We start from the raw sequence: 20038 nt of genomic DNA, 5'->3' as shown, positions 1-20038 counted from the left end.
TAGGAATACCCTGAGGAGCTAAGTGTGAGCCAAAAGTGATGATTTAAGGCCCCAAACAGGTGGAGAGTGAGGGAAGAGTGAAATGGAAACCACTGGATCATCATTTCCTTGGCCAATTTGGGAGTCATGTCAGGGTCTGCTTCCTCTGGAACTGGGTCCAGAAGTGACCTCCAGAAACTCCAGAAGTGACCTCACCTGCCCCTGGCCAGCACTGCTCCTTCCTGAGATGGGTCATCCTCAGTAGTGACCTCACTTCTCTGAGCCTCAGTTTTCTCATCTGCTGCATGGGAATCTGAATAGCACCTACATGGAAGGAGTTTCTGTCCTGTTGGGATGCCATGACTGGCTCAGCATTTGCAACATTGGCCTGAAGGTAGGAAGGACCCATCCCAGGGTAGAACGTGGCCTAAATTAGGTATACATTTTGGTCTGTACTTTCTTTTACCAAATGAAGTTTTATTTTATTTTTTAATGCTTTTTGTCTTGCTGTTGTTGTAGTTACATATAATCTAGCATTGTTTAATATTTATATCATGTAAATAATACATATATATAATAAATCTTATCAAGGCTCTTCTCTTTTTAAGTAAATCTATAAATCCACATTCCAAAATATTCCAGGGCTTTTGATATTTTTCCTTCAGTGTCTTAAGTTATTTTCAGATATTGCTAATATTGCCTGACTTTCCAGATTTCTTGTATCTCAGAGCTTTGAATTTACCAAGTTACAAAAATTTCACATATAAAACCAACCAGGAGTTTCAGAAGCTGAATATATGTGGAATTGCTGGATATAACAGGAATATCATAGAGCTATTCACTGGAATTACAAAAAATAAAAATTACCCATCCTAGATGGCCCTTCATTTTGTAACATCACGGTAACATTCAGGTGCCTAATAAAAAGGGGAAAGTTAAAAATCCCCCACCCCATAACTCAATTCAACCTAGTTCTGATTACTTTTCTCAAAGTCTCTCTACCAATATTTTTCTTATTTCTTTCTTTTATCCAAACGTTAAAAAGTCATGTTGATTTTTCATTTGCGACATCTCACATATGTTTTTGTTGCTTTATTTGTAGATCCATAAGCTCTTCTCAGGCATTGTTACTTCACCTGTAGACTTCTGCAGTAGCCCCTGACACATCTGCTCATCCTCCCTCACTGGTCCTTGTTGCCATCTGTTCTGCTTCCACTGCTGTATGAATCTGCCCATTGTAGACCTTGCACGCTCTATTAGTTCATTTTCACACTGCTATAAAGAACTACCTGAGACTGGGGAATTTATAAAGAAAAAAGGTTTAATTGACTCACAGTTCCATGTAACTGTGGAATTGTAAGTCAATTGAAAGTTTTCTCAGGAAACTTACAATAATGGTGGAAGGCAAAAGGGAAGCAAGGTACATCATACATGGTGGCAGCACAGAGAGTGAGGGGAGAGGGGAACTGCCAAACACTTAAACCATGAGATCTTATGAGAATGAATTCACTATCGTGAGAACAGCATGGGGGAAATGGCCCTCATGATCTAATCACCTCCCACCAGCTTCCTCCCTTGACATGTGGAGATTATAATTCGAGATGAGATTTGGGTGGGGACACAGAGCAAAACTAGATCACACACTGTTATTACTCCTTTAAAAAGCAGTGCAAAATATAAGCATGATGATTCCCAAGTTCTTCCACAATCTAGTCCAAATTAATTGCTCTTCTTTGTTGCTTATTTTTTTATTGTGACTCTGAAATAAACTCCATCAGTATTCATCCTGGCAGGACAGTCCATTCAGATTTCCATGTACTGGGCATTGGATGTCTTTGATTCTCCAGAGTCTCTTTCCATCTGATTCTAGTAAATGAATCCCTCTTTTCTGTGAATTGTTTCTATGTGGTTCAGCTGATTTACTCCCCCTTTTACCACATGAAAGAAGGATATACATTCATGTCCAGCCTGTATATTGCTCGTAGATCACCATGATTATTTTAGTGATTGGGTATATTTTGGGAGTGTTTCCTGGTATTCATTACATGGACCCAGGGAAAGAGATTGTAAGGAAAGTGCAGGCTGGAGATTAACAGGACCATCTTTCTGGCTGCTTTGAAAAAGCCTTTTTGAGAATGAAGGCAACAGGTAGAATAAGAGCTGAGAGACAGAAAATGAGATAGAGCCCCAGTCATATTATTCTTTGTGAACAAAAACCACTTTTACTTTTGACACTGTGGAGCTAACAGTCTGGGAAAATTGGTAAGAATATTAGGAAATGTTTGATTCTTATGACAGAGACTCACTAAAATGACAGGGTTTTTTGGGGGGAGGGAGGGGCAACTGAGTTTAGCTCTTGTTGCTCAGGCTGGAGTGCAGTGCCATGATCTCAGCTCACTGCAACCTCTGCCTCCCAGGTTCAAGCAATACTCCTGCATCAGCCTCCTGAGAAGCTGGGATTACAGGCACATACCAACACACCCGGCTAATTTTTGTATTTTTAGTAGAAACAGAGTTTCACCATGTTGGCCAGGCTGGTCTCGAACTCCTGACCTCCGATGATCTACCCGCCTCAGCCTCCCAGAGTGCTGGGATTACAGATGTGAGCCACGGAGCCCAACTGACGGGTCTTTTTAAAACCTGATTCTTTTTTGCTGTTCATGAACTCAACTGCATTTTCTAGCACTCTTTGATGTTAGAGATGGCCATGTGACTTTGTTCTAGTCAATGGAGCGTGAACTGGAGTCTTGTATCACCTACAGACTTGGCCCATTACATACCACTTACATGTGATTCTCCACGTTCATTTTTCCTCCAAAGTCAAAATGTAGATGTTTTATTTGTATCATACAGTTTTGTTGTTTTTAGTATATTGATAAAATGATGCAGTCATCACCACTATCTAATTCCAGCATATTTTTATCACCTCAAAAAAACCTTGTACCCATTAGCAGTCATTCCCATTCATCCTTTTCCTCAGCCCTTGGCAAACCACTGATCTACTTTCTATCTCTATTGATTTACCTATTCTTGATATTTCATACAAATATAATAACATACGATCTGGCTCTTTCTGGCTGACTTCTTTCACATAGGATTATGTTTTCAAGATTCAACCATGTTGTAGAATGAATCAATACTTCATTCCTTCTAATGGCTGAATAGATAAACTACATTTGTTTTTCCATTTTCCACTTAATAGATTTTTGGGTTGTTTTCACTATGGGCTATAATGATTAATATTGCTATGAAAACTTGTGTACAAGTTTTTGTGTGGATGTGTGTTTTCAATACTCTTGAATCTGTACCTTGGAATTGAATTGCTGTATCATATGGTGGTAATTCAATGTTTAATCTTTTTTTTTTTTTTTTCAGAGAGAGTCTCACTCTATTGCCAGGATACAGTGTAGTGTTGCAATCATGGCCCTCTGCAGCCTCCAACTCCTGGGCTCAAGCTGTTGTCCTATCTCAGCCTCTCAAGTAACTTGGACTGCCGGTATACACCACCATGCCCAGATAAGATTTATTTATATTTTTGTAGAGATGAGGCCTTGCTATGTTTCCCAGACTAATCCTCCTGCCTTGTCCTCCCAAAGTGCTGGGATTAAAGGTGAGCCAGTGCACCTGGCCTATGTTTAACATTTTGAGCAACTTTTCAAATTGTTTTCCAAATTGACTATGGCATTGTACATTCCCACTAGCAAGATATGGATTCTAGTTTCTTTGTATCTTCAGCAACACTTGTTAATACAGTAGACCCTTGAACAATGTGGTGGTTGGGGGCGCCACCCCCTGTGCAGTTGAAAATTCACATGTAACTTTTGACTCCCTTGGAACTTAACTACTAAAAACCTACTCTTGACCAAAAGCCTTGCCATTTACACAGTCGATTAACACGTATTTTATATGTATTATATATTCTTACAATAAGTAAGCTAGAGAAGTGAAAATGTTATATAAAAAAATCATAAGGAAGAGAGAATATATTTACTACTCATTAAGTGGAAGTAGATCACCATAAAGATCTCCATCCTCACTGTCTTCATGTTGAATGGGCTGAGGAGCGGGAGGAGGAGGAAGGATTGATCTTACTGTCTCAGGTATGGCAGATGTGGTAGAAAATCCATATATAAGTGTACTCACACAGCTCAAGCCTGTGTTGTTCGAGGCTCAACTGTATATGTCTTCTTTATTATAGCCATCCCAGTGGATGTGAAGTGGCATCTCAAGGAAAATGTTTAGAATATTTTGTTATTGATGGAAGTGATAAAGATACAACATACCAAACCTTCTAAGGTATAGTTGAAGTAGTGCTTAGAGAGACATTTATAGCTATAAACGACTACATATGTTTTAAAAGATGAAGATCTCAAACTAATCATTCACCTTAAGAAACTAGATAAATAAGAAAATATAAAACCAAAACAAGCAGAAGGAAGGAAATAATAAGGATTAGATAATAAAAATAGATAATAAAGAATAGAGAATGAAGTAAATGAAACAGAGAATAGAAAAACAATAGAGAAAATAATCAAAATCAAAATTGTTCCTGTGAAAAGACCAACAGAGGTAACAACCCTTTAGCTAAAATGAACGAGAAAAAAGAATACTCAAAATATTAAAATCAAGAATAAAAGGACAGTAGTACAGAAATTATAGAAATAAAGGATTTTAAGGGCATAGTATGAATAAGAAGTTTATATCAACAAATTGGGAAACTTTAAATAACACCAATTGTTGAAACAAACTCACAGAGAAATAAAAATATCTGAATTGACATGTAACAAGTAAAGTGATTGATTTAATTTTAAAAACTTTCCACATAAAAAAGATCAGGTCTTGAGGTCTTTCATGGTGACTTCTACCAAATATTTAAATATTTAAGAATTTATCATTTCCTCACAAACTCCTCCAAAATATGGAGGAGGAAGAAATGCTTCCCAATTGATTCTATAAGGTCAGTATTACCCTAGTACCAAAATCAAAAATGTTACAAAAATAAAATTTCAGAACAATATGTCTTATGAATATAGACACAAAAATATAAACAACACAAATCCAGCAACATACAGGAATGGATACACCATGGCAAAGTGGGATACATCCCAGGAATGCAAGGCTGGTCCCACATATGAAAATCTATCAATAAAATACAAAGGATTAATACAATAAAGGACAAAAACCACATACAGAAAATGCATTTGACAAAATCCAACACCCTTTCATGATGAAAAAAAATCTTAGCAAACTAGGAATAGGTAGGTAAGCTTTTTGCATGCTACATGACAGAAGGTGACTGACACCTTGAATTCTTACTTAGAAGACAGCAATTTTAAGAGAAGGAATATTGTCAGTTTTCAAGTTTGTTTTTGAAAAATCAACTTCTATCTATATTTTCCCCAAGTACAATTATTTTGGTGTTTCCAGAGTTAACATTACCTTAGCAATTAAAATTTTTCTGATCAAAGCTGTGATTTTGCTATTTTTAATGTTTCAAATAAAAAGGAAGGTCAAAACCTGCTTAGGACCTAAATAACAGAAAGATCCAGGATAAAGATTTTTAAACTAATATAATTCTAATAAGAGGCTTTTCTTAAAAGACTAAGATACTTACCTAAGTGAAAATTATATCACCTTTCTGCTTCCAGGAATCCTCTTTGAATACTATTGTAGAGTTAATAGCCTCTTTACTCAAGAGAAGTCCTAAAACTTACGTGGGAATCAATCTTCTGATGTGGCATAAACGAAAAAAATCCTTATTTTCTCCCAAGATTAGAGCAAAACAAACAAATCAACAGTCAGCAAGATTCAATAATCCTTCTAAGGTTCTGCACCTTAGAAGTTATCCAAGAAAATATAATTAAAATTGTAAGAACTTCATAGATCAGACTATCAGAAAAATGTTCTGTCCTCTTCTATCGCATATATATGTTTGTATATATTTTCAAATTTTAAAATGTGAATTTAATGAGAATCTGAATCTTTCTTTCTGTGGTTACAGAGCTTCCTTAGAGGCATTATTTCATTTGAAGGCTTATCCCTTAAAAAGAAATGCATGATGATAGTGAAGGATACTTAGAATTTATTTATTTATTCAACAAATTCTTATCACAAGCCTGCTTTATGATATGTAGTAGGGAGCCAACAGTGAACAGAATAGACAAGGATCCTTTCTAATAGAACTAATATTCTCATGAAAAATTCAACTTCTAAAACTTGTTGGAAAAAACTTCTAAAACAGTGGAAAATAAACCATGATTGTCATTGAAAGTCTTTTTCAACAAGGCAGTAATCTCAAAATCTATCTTAAAAGGCATTACAGAATCTCTCTTGGTGCTTTAAATTGTTTCACCAAGCAGGTTATTCTATTGTTTAAAATGCTACCAATGAAAGAAGAATTGTAATCAAAATGGATTATGTTTTACTGAGTCTGAATCTATGTGGATTTTTGTATTATTAATAAGTAAAACCCTAATCTCAGACAAAAGATGAACTGGAAGATGGTTGTGTAATGGGGCGGATGTTCATAGGGACATGCATGCCTAGTTCTAGTACTGAGATTGTTACGAGCAACAGTCATAGTAAGTCATAGTATTTTACAGAAGAATAGCAAGTACTTATTAACAAGCTAGTCAGTCAAGTAAAAGTCATTTAAAAATTTTTCTACTGTACATTTGAATTCCATTTCATTCTTTGAACCATGATTGATATATATGGCCTTTGATATGGCACTGTGCTTGTATCACACAATCTGAGTAAGAAGCAGAAAAGACCTGTGGAAACTTGCTGTCTTGCTGCTTATCATTTTCCGTAATGTTTCAAAATAATACAATAATCACAGTTTGCCAATTTCTTTTACATATATTGTCTTCTTGAAATTCTTTCCTGCCTTCTAGCAGGGAGTATAACATAATTATAAACCACATGGCAAATCCATGGTAGTTTCCAGTCTCTAACTCCTTCTATTGTACTACCTTGACAATTTTTTTTTTCTGATCCTCCTATCAAAATTATTATAGTAAATATATCTTCTGCATATTATTTGTGAGTTTCAAATGAAATAACATTTATAACATTTAAGTGCTTGACACATATAAGCTCTTATTATTAACTTTCAGAAAAACAAATAAAGCAAGAAAAAAGTGTAGAGTGAAAGTATCTTAAAAATTAAAGTCACAAACTAAATGCCTTTTATAATATGTAGGTAGTTTCCAGAAAACAAGTATAAATTAAGGATATTATATTCTGAGAAATACATGTAGATGCTGTGTTTAAAAAGTTTCTAAATTTTTATTTCTTATCTAGGAACTAATTCCAACTTTTTAACTTACTGGCCCATCAAATATCACTTGATAAATGTTTATCTAGTAAATATTAGAACACTATTTCACATCTTTAGATTTGCAGGTAGTATTTTACCTATTTAAGTAACTTTGTTGAAGCAATGTGCGTTTCAATTTGCAGCAAATAGATCTTATATAGCTTATCACTTTCTATTGCAAAGAAATTATGCAAATACTTTTTTGTTTTTTTTAAAAAAAAGTTAATAGGTTTTTGGGGAAGAGTGTTCCTTGGTTACATGAATAAGTTATTTAGTGGTGATTCCTGAGATTTTGGTAAACCCATCACCTGAGCAGTGTACACTGTACCCAATGTGTAATATTTTATCCTTCACCCCCCTCCCACCGTTTTCCCCAAGTCCCCAAAGTCCATTGTATCCTTCTTATGCCTTTGTAGCCTCATAGCTTAACTCTCATTTATAAATGAGAATACACAATGTTTGGTTTTCCATTCCTGAGTTACTTCACTTAGAATAATGATCTCCAGTTCCATCCTAGCTGTTGCAAAAGCCATTATTTCGTTGTGATTTATGGCTAAGTAGTATTCCATGGTATGTTTATATACATATACCACAGTTTCTTTATCCAGTTGTTCAATGGGCATTTGGGCTGGTTCCATATTTTTGCAATTGTGAATTGTGTTGCTATAAACACGAGTGTGCAAGGATCTTATTCATATAATAACTTCTTTTCCTTTGGGTAGATACCCAGTAGTGGGATTGCTGGATCAAATGGTAGTTCTACTTTTAGTTCTTTAAGGAATATCTATAGTTTTGCATTGTGGTTGTACTAGTTTACATTCACAGCATTAATGTAAAAGTGTTCCCTTTTCACTGCATCCTCACCAACATCTATTCTTTTTTGATATTTTGATAATGGTCATTCTTGCAGGAATAAGATGGTATTGCCTTGTGGTTTTGATTTGCATTTCCCTGATCATTAGTGATGTTGAGCATTTTTCCATATGTTTTTTGATCATTTGTATATCTTCTTTGGAGAATTGCCTATTTATATCCTTAGCCCACTTTTTGATAGGATTGTTTGTATTTTTCTTGCTGATTTGAGTTTCTTGTAGATTCTGCATAGTAGTCTTTTGTCAGATGTATAGATTGAAAATATTTTCTCCCACTCTGTGCATTATTTGTTTACTCTGCTGAGTGTTTTTTTTTTTTTTCCTTTGCAGAAGCTTTTAAGTTTAACTTTGTTTTTGTTGCATTGCTTTTGGGTTCTCGGTCATGAAGTCTTTGCCTAAGCCAATGTTTAGAAGGGTTTTTCCAATGTTATCTTCTAGAATTTTTATGGTTTCGCATCTTAGATTTAAGTCTTTGATCCATCCTGAGTTGATTTTTGTATAAGGTGAGAGATGATGATCCAGTTTCATTCCCCTACATGTGGCTTGCCAATCATTCCAGTACCATATGTTCAACAGGGTGTCCTTTCCCCGCTTTACGTTTTTGTTTGCTTCGTCAAAGATCAGTTGGCTGTATGAATTTGGCTTTATTTCTGGGTTCTCTATTATTTTCCATTGATCTCTGTGCCTATTTTTATACTAGTACCATGCTGTTTTGGTGACTATGGCCTTATAATATGGTTTGAATATACTATACTGTATTATATTATAGTATAGGTAATGTGATGGCTCCAGATTTGTTCTTTTTGCTTAGTCTTGCTTTGGCTATGCGGGCTCTTTTTTGGTTCCATATGAATTTTAGGATTGTTTTATCTAGTTCTGTGAAGAATGATGGTGGTATTTTGATGGGAATTGCATTGGATTTGTAGATTGCTTTTGGCCGTATGGTCATTTTCACCGTATTGATTCTACCCATCCATGAGATGAAATTCAGAAATTCATGATTCTACACATCCATGATGTGTTTCATTTGTTTGTGTCATCTATGATTTCTTTCAGCAGTGTTTTGTAGTTTTCCTTGTAGAGGCCTTTCACCTCCTTAGTTAGGCATATTCCGAAGTATTTTATTTTAATTTTTTGCAGTTAGTGTAAAAGGGGTTGAGTTCTTGATTTGATTCTCAGCTTGTTACATGGTTAGGCTTTGTGTCCCCACCCAAATCTCATCTTGATTTGTAATCCCCATAATCCTCATATGCTAAGGGAGACACCAGGTGGAAGTAATTGAATCTGATCTGGACTGAGTAGGGGTGACAACATGGCTCACAGGGCATGTGTAATATGTTTATATGATTTATTTTAATAATACTTATAGTAGAGAAACCTCTCAGATATTTTTAAAGCAATTTTATTAAGCTCTGGATATTTATTTCAATGCTCCATCAATGACAGTTACAACAAGTTAGCTTCTTAAGTTATAGTTATATTGAAATTATCTTCCAAAGGAAATGCACTAAGGGTTTGCTAGACTTTGAGGTTACAATTGCAGAACCAATCTTAAAATATGCCATATTGTAAGGTGGTCCTACTGTGCATGACGAATGCCGGGGTCAGACTCGGGAAACCTTACTCAATTGTTAGAGAGCAGTTCTCTACCCTGCTCAACTAGAGGGTTCCACTGATCACACTTGGAGGTCCTGGCAATGTCAAATTGCTCTAGGAGTGTGCACCTGAGTCTCAACTTTGATGTTACTCCCTTTATCAAGTAGTACTGGATTACACAGCGTTCAACACAAAGAGAAACGTCTTTCTGATTTTTGCTCTAGTTTGAGCATCTACTTTAATCATATTCACTAAATTAATGGAATTCTGCCCGTGTGTCTTTTACACAAAAGAACTGTGAATTTAAAATTCAGCCATGGTGATATTCACTCACAAGTGCCCACATCCCAGATCAGATCCACAAAGAAATGAAATACTCTGCATACTCAAATACCCTCTGCCCATATTTTTTTCAGTTGATTTTCATGTTTACATTACCCATCAGAAGCTTAAGAGTTCTCATTCTATGAAATTATGTTTATGACAGCACTGTGAACTCTCAGATGGTATTTACTGCAGCGTGGTTAGACCCCTCTCAATGTAGCTCTGGCTCTTGAAGAAATGCCAGCATTCCACTGTAGCCCATGGTGGGTTCTGGGGGATCTACTAACCTCAGCACCACACCAGAGTCAGCAGTCACCACCTCCCGAGTCAGCTCACCCTCTGCATGCTGCAGATCCCTGGGGCCAGAAGTCCTGGTGCCAAGCCCCGGAGCTTCACGGGTGTTGACCTGCGCCTAAGTCCTTAAGTGACTCTGTCCTTGTGCCTGAAGGAACGGAGGTTTAAACAGTCCCTTTGTCCAAAGAGGCAAGAGTTTTGCCCTTTGGTGGTGTGAACCTACAGGATTCCCCATGCCCTGTGTTTTCCGGGTGAACTCGGAGACCGGCGGCTGTGATGTCAGCTCCAGGCTCACCGGAGGAGCGGGAGGCTCTTCCTAGAATTTGGTGGTAGTGCTGACAGGTGATTGTTTCTCACTGCTGGTGAAAGCGCCATCAAGCCCCTACTTTCTGAACTGATAGTTCTGGTTTCCTCACAGACTTATGTGTGAGCTTGCAACTTTAAAGTTTTCTTCTTTCCTGGGAAAAATACAGTATTTCATTGCGCCTCCCAGCAGTGCTTCTACCCTGTGATGTCTCTGCCAGGGCCGAAGCTGAGCCTGGATAGGATCACCCGGCACGCGGGGATGGGACAGGCAGGCACAAGGGAAGGAACCACTGTCCTGTGCTCCCAGGTGACCTTTTGCCAGGAGAAAGAGTCCTGCAAGGGAACTGAAAAAGTCAAGACCTCCAGGAAGGCATGTGTCTCACACCAGAATGTTTAATGACTTCATATCACAGATCAAGTTTCTTTTTCCCAGGGACTTGGGTGATAGTCAGGGTTTATTGACATAGAAATGAAAACAGACCATTCTTTAAGTTCACTGAGGTCCTGTAACAATAATCTTCTCAAGATGCTCAACATAAAGATTTTATTTTTGGTGTGTTTCTTCTCTTAAGGCAATATTGATAAGTTTGAGAGTGCTACTGGATTGCATTTGCTGATGTTTTAAGTTATTTTGCATGTAGCTTCATCAGGAGTATTAGTCTGCATTTCCTGTAAACCCTAAGATTTTGATATCAATGATATGCCTACCTTAAAGCAAGTTGGGAATGTCCTGCCTCCCACTTTTTTTTTTTTTTTTCTTCACTTACTTACTGAAAGAGTTCATGTGAGATTGGTATTATTTCTCTCTCAAATGTTACAGTTCACCAGCAATATCTTGTGTACTAGAAGATTTCTTTATAACCTGACTTTTAATGACAATTCCTTTAATGGATTTTGAACTGTACAGATTTTCTATTTCTCCATGGGTCCAAATTGGTAAGTTGTGTTTTTCAAGAAATTTAAACAGCAGTTTGTCCATTTCATCTAAGTTGTCAAATTTAGTGGCATAAAATTGTTCCTAATATTCCTTCACCTTTTGCTAGCTGTAGTATCTGTTATGATGTTCCCCTTTTCATTTTTTACAGTCTTTCACTCTCTCTCACATGCTTTCTCCCCTCCTCTCCTTCTTTTCCTTTCTTCCTCTCTCCTTCTTTTTCTCTTTGTCTCTCTCCTTCTCTCTGTTTTGATCAGTTCTGTACTGCTAGGTGTTTATCAATTATATTAACCTTTAACTTCTTCTTTAGCTACATCTCCAAATTATGATGTACTGGGTTTTTCTTCTCATTTAGTTGAAAATATTTGTGTTATCATTATGACTTCATCTTTTATCCATGAGTTATTTTTAATTTTATTGTTTTTTTAAATTTTTGGAATACTTGATGATTATATTTTATTTTTGTGACAGATCTTTCAGTTGTAGTAATATGCCATACTTTATGTGATTTTCATCATTTGAAATGTATTGGGGTTGGACATTTTCTTTGACATTTTTTAGTTTTTATTTTTCTGTAACAGTCTAGATAATAAATGCTTTAGGCTCTGTGACCCAAATGATCTCTGTTCCAACTAACTCAACTCTGCTGTTGTAGCACATAATGATTAACATGGTTATGTTTCAATAAAACTTTATCTACATTGCAGGTGTCAGGCCAGATTGGCCTGCAGGCTATAGTTTGCGGACCCTTGCATTACTGAATGGAATCCATATTAGTTATAGACTAACAATTTTTAGATTATTTGAAAGAGAAATAAACTTATACTGAGTTATTATGTAATTTATATGTAACATAATTCTAACCAATATCCTTGTAGTCTATTTTAAGTGTTTTTGTTTGTTCAACATACATTTCTCATTTGATAGGAAACACCTAATTTTTCTCTCCTATTTCCAGTCCGGATAGCTTGGGTAAGATTGATTCCAGCCCATAGAACTAGGGAGGAATAACTGATTCAAGTCTGACCAATTCAAGCATTCCATCTACTTGGACAATGAATGGCTCACTGATGGTCACCTGGCCTCTGAGTAACCCTGATGAAACACAGTGCTGCGATTCTGACTGAAAGCAGGGCAAAGAGAACTTTTCTTTCCAGTTAGGTTGCTAAACTGTGAGAATGTGATCCTGAGGCTGATGTTAGACATCTTGGCAATACAAAAGGAGAATAGCCTGAACAGGAAGTCAGTATACAGGAAATAGAACTGACACAGAGCTATCAGAAAAAACAGGAGCAGATTATTTATTATCTTCTTGTGCCTCGGAATCTAGCCACCCCTGAAGAGACAGTCCTGGACTTTGATTACTAGAACCACTAGACCCCACTCCCTATTCTTGAGAAGTGTTTGTTTAATCAAGTTGGTTTACTCACTTGCAATAGAAAGATTTCTGAAAAGTAGGTAGTTACAAAAAGTATCATATACATCATTTCTTATTTAAATTCTCAAAATGACCCCATTATTTAGGTAGGACAGCAAATGTATATTATTCAGTCTGTCTTTACACAATGCTTAGCACAATCTCTTGAAGAAAAAAATCTGCTAAATTAAATTGGAGTAGAATGAAGGAGGCGATTGACCACTGTTAATAACTGATTTAATTTTATTCAAGTTAGATAGAATTTATCAATTGATACATCTTTCTCTCTTTTAGAGCATTTCAATAAATGGTTCTGACATTTCTCAATTCAATCAAAAGACGCTTCTTGAAAATTGTCTTTACAGACTGAAGCTTTGATATAGTTGTGTACTTTGTTGTTTTATACTTAGTTGTGATGAATCTTCATCTTATAAAAGATGAATTAATTTATATAAATAGCCAAAGTTAATAGACCAAATTTTTTATTTCTACTGTTCTATTTGATTTAGACTATCCTCCTTTTGTATTGCCAAGATATCTAACAGCAGCCCCAGGAACACATTCTTGCCGTTTAGCAACCTAACTAGAAAAAGTTTTCTTCCCCATGCTTTCAGCAAAAATCCCAGCATTGTGTTTCGTTAGGGTGACTCAGAGGTCAGGCGACCACCCGGTAATAAAGAAAATAGGCTAGCTAGGTGGGGTGGCTCATGCCTATAATCCCAGCAATTTGCAAGACCAAGGTGGGCAGATTAATTGAGCCCAGGAGTTTGAGACCAGCCTGGGCAGCATGGCAAAACCCCATCTCTACAAAAATTACAAAAATTAACCCAGCACAGTGGCTGGCACTTGTAGTCCTAGTTACTTAGGAGGCTGAGGTGGTAGGATCACTTGAGTCCAGGAGAAGGAGGTTACAATGAGCCAAAGAATGCACCATTGCACTGCAGCCCGGGTGACAGAGCAAGACCTTGTCTCAGAAAAGAAAAGAAAAACAAAAAGGAAGAAAATAAAATAGGCTGGCAGGTTGAATTGGAAGAAAAGAAAAGGAGGACAGGAATAACTTCTATGAAGTACTTATGATGTACATTATACATACATGCCTGCCAGTATTTATTGGGTACCTACCTTGATCCAGACACAGTACTAAGTGCTTTGCATACAGTTCTTTATTAGTCCTTATAAGAATCTATTAGGCAGGCATTAGTATTATCAGTGTCCACATCCTAAATTATATACATTGCCTGGGGTCACACAATCTTTAAGTGCCAGAGACACTGTTTAAACTGAAGATTAACTGTGACTCCAAAGACTAATGTTTACCTTCCCACAATTCTGCCTCTCTGCAATCAATTTTTAGTTTAAAGCCAGAGCGTAACCATACAATGAAGAAACTTCCTATCTCTTGGGCTTTTCAAAAAGTGTCAAGCCATAGGGTTTAAGCATAAATATCAGGGTTACTGGGGAAGCAAAGGTTAGCAGAATGCATACAGTTGGTCTCCTAACTCCATCACAGAACGGGTGACTTGGTGCAACTGGATACACCTTAGGGGTGTGCTCCAGGAGAGGGAGTCACTTCCCTCACCATGCAACTTTCATATTGATAGAGAGTTTGGGAGGTTGAAGGAACACCCATTAACCATGTGACAATGGGAGTTGTTTTTTTGATTGTTTGTTTGAGTGTGGGGAAAAGAGAGATCAGACTGTTACTGTGTCTATGTAGAAAGAAGTAAACATAAGAGACTCCATGTTGTTCTGTATTAAGAAAAATTCTTCTGCCTTGAGATGCTGTTAATCTGTAACCCTAGCCCCAACCCTGTGCTTGCAGAGACACGCGCTGCCTTGACTCAAAGTTTAATGGATTTAGGGCTATGCAGGATGTGCTTTGTTAAACAAGTGCTTGAAGGCAGTATGCTTGTTAAAAGTCATCACCACTCTCTAATCTCAAGTACCCAGGGACACAATACACACGTGGAAGGCCTCACGGACCTCTGCCTAGGAAAGCCAGGTATTGTCCAAGGTTTCTCCCCATGTGACAGTCTGAGATATGGCCTCATGGGAAGGGAAAGACCTGACTGGCTCCCAGCCTGACACCTGTAAAGGGGTAAAGGGTCTGTGCTGAGGAGGATTAGTAAAAGAGGAAGGAGGCCTTTTTGTGGTTGAGATAAGAGGAAGGCATCTGTCTCCTGCTCGTCCCTGGGCAATAGAATGTCTCGGTGTAAAACCCGATTGTATGTTCCATTTACTGAGATTGGAGAAAACCACCTTAGGGCTGGAGGTGAGACGTGCTGGCTGGCAGCAATACTGCTCTTTAATGCACTGAGATGTTTGTATCCATGCACGTCAAAGCACAGCACCTTTTCTTAACCTTGTTTATGACACAGAGACCTTTGTTCATATGTTTTCCTGCTGACCCTCTCCCCACTATTACCCTGTTGTTCTGTCACATACCCCTTTCCGAGATAGTAGCGATAATAATCAATAAATACTGAGGGTACTCAGAGACCGGTGCCAGCATGGGTCCTCCATATGCTAAGCTCCAGTCCCCTGGGCCCACTTTTCTTTCCCTATACTGGGTCTCTGTGTCTCTTTCTTTTCTCAGTCTCTCATTCCACCTGATGAGAAACACCCACAGGTGTGGAGGGGCTGGACCCCTTCATTGAGATAGAGTTTCACTCTGTCACCTAGGCTGGAGTGCAGTGGCATGATCTCAGCTCACTGCAACTTCTGCCTCCTAGGTTCAAGTGATTCTGCTGCCTCAGCCTCCCGAGTAGCTGGGATTACAGGCATGTGCCACCAAGTCTGGCTAATTTGTTGTATTTTTAGTAAAGATAGGGTTTCACCATGTTGGCCAGGCTGGTCTGGAACTCCTGACCTCAAGTAATCCACCCACCTTGGCCTCCCAAAGTGTTGGAATTACAGGAGCGAGCCACTGTGCCCCTCCTGGGAGATTTTTATTTATAATAAATGACCTTGTTTGAAAAAGCCAGTGACTGGTATTCAAATGTCATTTACTTAGAGCATTTGTAAATCTGTACTGGTGCTCACTGATCAGCTTGCTACCCTTCAGCTGAGCCACCTCAATTTTGCGCAATCACATCAGAGTGGAGGAAGAATGCTATCAGAACTGGTTTACGGAGGGTCTGTGCATCCTTATTGCATGTGTAGCTTCTTATGGTGACTATAGAATATGAATGCATGCTTGCCTTATATTCCCTTTATCATCTTACCTCCTATTTTCCACTCTCTCTCTCATAGCATGTTTCTTGTTTGCTAATCCAGCTTCAAGTGCTTCAGATTCCACTCAGCTTCTCTGAGCCATACAGGGATCAATATTTCAGTGCATGTATGAGCCAGTATGACTGTCCACGGAACCTCTGGTTTATGTGTGGCAGGAGTAGCAGGGCTCCTGTGGCCCACATACCAAAGCAATATTTGATATGCAGAGCCCAAACAGAGCCCAGTTCCCCCTAGATTAATGAGAATGGATAACTGCCTGAAGATTTATGGGCAAGGATTCATAAGTTTGCTAACACTAAGTCAAACTTATCATTAGAATGCTATCATTTTGCCTTTCCAGCCAATTATTTTTCACTTTCCTTGTTATTTCCTCTCAGAGACTATCAGAATGCACTCCATGGGTCTGACCAATTCCTTTCTCGCTTACCATGTGAGTACTCCACTCAGTGAAACTGAAACCCCTCAAATTGTACCCATCTATTGCTCATAAATACTGCACCTTCTGGGTACTTAGCTAATTCCTCTATTTCTGCATAAGGTGTTCTCTGCTGCTTTTGGTTCTTGGTGACCTGTTCCTTAGCTTGTCTTGCCAATGTCTCCCTCTCTGTGACAGGTTTCCTCTCTTTCTTGAACATGTCAAACATTCAGTAACTATTAGCTGGATACCATCCCATGCTCAGGCTAGTTAGGTAAGCTAACGGATATTTGACTGGGAAAGAGCATTGGGGTTGAAAGTCAGGAAACATGGACTTGTAGGCACTATTTTATTATTTTTGTATCCTTCCAGAGCCAACCTTCCTGAGCTGTGAAATTGAGGAAGTGGGTGTGATTTAGAAGGAGAATTTCCAAGACCCACTTCAGACTTATAACAACCATTAGCATACTTTGCAATTTAAGATAGTACATGTGTCACAATTATTTTTACATTGTTTTGGTATGGTACTTTATCAAAATTATATCTATAGTAGCAGATGAGGATGACTATTTGTTTCAACAAATTTCTAGAGAGATCACTGCACACAACACTACTGAATGATCACAGTTTTATATAATGAGAGAAAAAGTTCAACTTTTCCTTTTCATTTTTTTCTACTTTTGTGCAGAGAAAGTACAGAGGACACATTTGCCTTGTTACTTTCAAGTAACATTGGCAATTGTTGTAGAAACTGGCTTTCTTTGTAGAAAAACAGATTTAATAAAGATCAAGCTACCTTAGAAAATTTCCTTTATCAACCCTTTCACAAAAAAATATAGCAAGTTAGTCAAATTTTCCAGTCTCCTAATACAACTAAATGTTCCCTGTGGATTCCATTCCACTTTGGTTTAAAAGGATATTAAAGAGGTAAGTGTATTTCCTGCAACCTTACAAAGCCATTTAGTAATAAACAATTTATGCTGAAGTGGGAAACTCACATAAAAGAATCAATTTTTGATATGAAAAAGAGTAACTTTGTAACATGCAGAAAGAATATGACTTTCAAATTCTTGAAATTATAGTACAAAAGAAATCCCAAAGGGCCAAACATGATATTCCTGACAGATAACTGCAGCAATAACATCCGAATGATAAAATAAATGCTATTTTTGGTGACAATGCATTTTCTTTTCCAACTAATCTGTATTCCCCTGTCACACATATGTAAAACTGAATGATTTCTGAATGTGTAATTGAATCATTCCTTGCTTGGCATATCATCCTGCCAGAAAACTTAGAAATAGCACTATCTGGCCAGACGCGGTGGCTCACGCCTGTAATCCCAACACTTTGGGAGGCCGAGGTGGGCGGATCACAAGGTCAGGAGATCAAGACCATCCTGGCTAACACGGTGAAACTCTATCTCTACTAAAAACTTCAAAAAATTAGCCAGGCGCGGTGGTGGGCACCTGTGGTCCCAGCGACTTGGGAGGCTGAGGCAGGAGAATGGCGTGAACCCAGGAGGCAGAGCTAGCAGTGAGCTGAGATCGCGCCACTACACTCCAGCTGGGCGACAGAGCGAGACTGTCTCAAAAAAAAAAAAAGAAAGAAAGAAAGAAAGAAATATCACTATCTTTGTTGTGAAGTATATGAAAAATGGCAGTATAAAATCCTTTGTGATCCTAAACAAATATTATTTCCATATGTCTGTATGTACATGTGTATTGCCAAATGCATCATAGTAATTTATTTTCAAATGTTAGGAGCAAGGTAGAGACTTTATCATCACTCTTAGTCAAAGACAAATATAAAAGAACATAGTTACAATTCATACCACTATTAAAAAAAAAAAAACTTTTTTTTTTTTTTTTGAGACAAAGTCTCACTGTGTTGCCTAGGCAAGAGTGCAGTGGCGTAGTCTTGGCTCACTGCAACCTCTGCTTCTGGGTTCAAGCAATTCTCCTGCCTCAGCCTCCCAAGTAGCTGGGACTACAGGTGCCCGCCAACACACCCAGCTAATTTTTGTATTTTTAGTAGAGACGGGGTTTCACCACGTTGGCCAAGGTGGTCTCAAACTCCTGATCTCGTGATCTGCCCACCTCAGGCTCCCAAAGTGCTGGGATTACAGGCATTAGCCACTGCGCCCAGCCAAAAAAACTTTTATAAAATATATTTTGGATACATTATTCAGACTTCAACAATTAGAGCCTCATGCCATTAATTCAGACAATGTGGATGAACTGAATGGAATAGCTAATGTAAATTTATAGCAAAAGTGAATAAAATAATATGCTTCATAGTGTTTACTTGCATCCAAAGACTCCAAATGGTTTACACTGAAGAAACAGGTAAGTTCGTGGAAACACCAGTCAACACTTAATTCATATAAATGAATACTTGGAAAGTGTTAGAGGTGAAAGATTTTAGAAATTTGCTCTACTTTAGAATAGTACTCTATTCTTATCAAATCATGTTCACTTTTTTTTTCTCTGAATTGTCCATGTAGCCTTTATAGATGCGCACTGCTGCTCATTTGGAGGTTTCTATAAAGACAATGAGGATAAAGAAGAATATATTCACTCTGGCTAAATAAATTCTTTTCATGATGTATCAGTTTGTCCTTGTCTTCTAGAAAATGACAGGACATTAATATTAGGATGTCATAAATTAGTATTTTTGCATCTTTTTTTTTTTAGCAAAAAGGTTCTAAAAGGTCTTTTTAAAACTTTTTAAATTAAGAAAATATTACCATATAATCTTGTCAATACTATTAGTGTTTTTTTTATAAACCTGCTTTTACATAGACAGGAAAACAATGAACTAAGTTCTAAATGTATCATCTACAATACAAAAGGAATTGTAACTTATGGCTGGTATAATATTTTGCTGTTACTTCCTCTAATTTTGACTCCAAAATAGAGTCACAAGTTCTTTATAAAAAACATCTTTGTACTCTAGGTTCCAATTCTAACATGTAAAGAGTTTTGAAATCATCAGCCTTATCCTTACAACAGGAATAAAGCTAAAGACACTGAAAATCAACAACTTTTCTGGGACCCATCAGACAACTGCAGTCACATGACAAACTACCATTTTGAAATATGGAGACAGAGGAATACGGAGTACAACTGACATCAGCTTACCTGGAGCAGGAACCACGGAACTAAAAACTGGATGGGTCACCTGAATGGTAATTCAGATAAATTGCCGTAAGTTGATTGTGACATAGCTCAAGAATAAAAAACTCCTTGGAGCCACAGTCTTAGCAGGGTTTCAGCATATTCAGAGGTTTTTACCTCCAAGAACCCCAACAAGTTCTCATCATGAAGAAGCAAGAAAAATCATC

At 37.5% G+C, this 20038-nt stretch overlaps 2 long non-coding RNA genes across 2 annotated transcripts in view; one reads left to right on the top strand and one right to left on the bottom strand.

Annotated features, from left to right (window-relative positions):
* Positions 1-4967, top strand: part of LOC141407608 (uncharacterized) — a 17927-nt gene extending 12960 nt beyond the window's left edge. The window contains exon 2 of the long non-coding RNA XR_012417286.1: positions 3355-4967. This is a non-coding gene — a long non-coding RNA (uncharacterized lncRNA). The remainder of the gene's footprint in view (positions 1-3354) is intronic.
* The window catches only part of LOC102120319 (uncharacterized), a 24640-nt gene extending 4602 nt beyond the window's left edge, over positions 1-20038 (bottom strand). Inside the window, exon 1 of the long non-coding RNA XR_001493521.4 lies at positions 19836-20038. This is a non-coding gene — a long non-coding RNA (uncharacterized lncRNA). The remainder of the gene's footprint in view (positions 1-19835) is intronic.

Source organism: Macaca fascicularis, chromosome 9, assembly GCF_037993035.2.
Source record: "Macaca fascicularis isolate 582-1 chromosome 9, T2T-MFA8v1.1".
In the NCBI taxonomy this organism is placed as follows: Eukaryota; Metazoa; Chordata; class Mammalia; order Primates; family Cercopithecidae; genus Macaca; species Macaca fascicularis.
This window is presented reverse-complemented; position numbering and strand designations above follow the sequence as displayed.